This window comes from Petaurus breviceps, unplaced genomic scaffold (genome assembly GCF_028583685.1).
Source record: "Petaurus breviceps papuanus isolate PSGF00001 unplaced genomic scaffold, PetGlider_PUasm1.0 90775, whole genome shotgun sequence".
NCBI lineage: Eukaryota > Metazoa > Chordata > Mammalia > Diprotodontia > Petauridae > Petaurus > Petaurus breviceps.
Window position 1 is genome coordinate 4,300,846 of NW_027187342.1, and position 1,791 is coordinate 4,302,636.

Here is a 1,791-nt window from a genome sequence, read left to right on the forward strand (position 1 = left end):
TGCCAGCACACCACTGGGGATAACTAAAATAAATGTTTATTGACTGACTGACAGAGTGACTGACTGACTGGAGAGCCACCACATAACATTTTTATCCATACAATGTCAAGAGATCTGCAAGAAACCCTGCAGAACATTGTTAAGTCCTGTAATAATTTTATAGAAGGACATGAACAAGAGATGCACAGGACACACAACAGATAGGTAGGTTGCAATTTACATGGTTAAAGAAAGTATCCCTCAGCAATGGATCACAGTTCCATCAAAGTATATAAGTACTGAAGTTGTTCAGTGCTTAATATGGTACCCAGCATATAGTAGGTGCTCAATACATGATTGTTACATTGATTCTCTGAGTTGAACTATAAAACTATTAATTCACTGTCTCAAACTCTCAGAAGCAATCAAAATCAAAACTAAAACTTTCAATCAATAAAATACATCAAACTTTTTTTTTTAATATGGAACACTTCACGAATTTGCATGTCATCCTTATGGAGAGGCCATGCTAATCTCTGTGTCGTTCCAATTTTAGCATATGTGCTGCCGAAGAGAGCACCAAACTTTTTTTTTAAAGGACTAACTAAACATAAAACCCCAAAATAATTTTGGACTGGAAGGAAAGAAGGTAGGGAGGGGAGTGCAGTGGATGGAATGTTGGACTTAGAGCCAGAAAGACCTGAGTTTGAAACTTGCCTCAGACACTTATAAGCTGTTTGATCCTGAGTAAGTAATTTAACATTTTTCAGCCTCATTTTCCTCATCTGTAAAATGAGGGACTTCAACTAGTTGGCTTCTAAGTCCCATAAAGTTCTAAATCTATGATTACAAGAAAGGAATGAGTGAAATACCCACTTGACTCTTTAATGCTGTCCAAGGACTTGGATAGGGCTAGATGAACTAGTGGGCCAAGCAAAACCACTAGGCTGACAAGTTCCTTCACATATTTAATTACTCAGGTAATGCTACAAACTCTTTGCCCACTTTCTAAATTTTACAGACAGAATGGGAATAGTAAAGACCTAGAATAATTTTAAGGCAGCTTATAACCATGTATCCTATTCTTAGGAAATCTACTTTCCCTTGGGTTAGCATAAATCAGGTCCTAGAATCAATATCATGTAAAGCTTCCAATTCCAAATATTATTCCCTTATGCCATTCCATTTCAACCCTTTGGATGTGTAAGTTCAGCTGGTGCCCAAGATAGCTTAGCAGATGCCCATTGTTTTCTCTCAGCTGTTCACTCTAGGGAATTAGCCATCCAATCTTTCCTTAGGCTCAATTTTCTTTCTTTTTTTTCTTTTTGAAGGGGGAGGGCAGAGCAATTGAGGTTAAGTGACTTGCCCAAGGTTACACGGCTAGCGATAGGTGTCTGAGTCTGGATTTGAACTCAGGTCCTCCTGACTCCAGGACCAGTGCTCTATTCATTGTGCCACTTAGCCACCCCTAGTCTCAATTTTATTTACTGTCAATGATAATTCTTGGAAAGCATCCTTCTATCTCTAAAGGTTTATTGTTATACTCCAAGCTCCCCCTTCAATACAAACTATCTTTTGGCAAAAACTTTGAGTAGGAAGTTTTGGAATCTCTACTTATATCAAAGGGATAGAATGTATGAAGGTCTCAAAATAAAATTCAATCGAATTCATTTTCATTTTTTAAGGGGGAAATATTATACCACATAGCACCTTAAGGAGAGATAGAAGAGTGTAGATAGATATTGAAAAAAATGTTTTTAAAGACAAGATGACTGGAGGGCTGAATGCAGGAAGATTGTGCCAAAGGGGCCC

General features: G+C 37.7%; 1 non-coding gene across 1 annotated transcript; it reads right to left on the reverse strand.

Annotated features, from left to right (window-relative positions):
- Positions 1 to 455: 455 nt before the first annotated feature.
- LOC138146962 (U6 spliceosomal RNA) lies at positions 456 to 559 on the reverse strand. Its single transcript, XR_011164680.1, has one exon. It is a non-coding gene; the product is annotated as a U6 spliceosomal RNA (small nuclear RNA).
- Between the last annotated feature and the right edge of the window lie 1,232 nt (positions 560 to 1,791).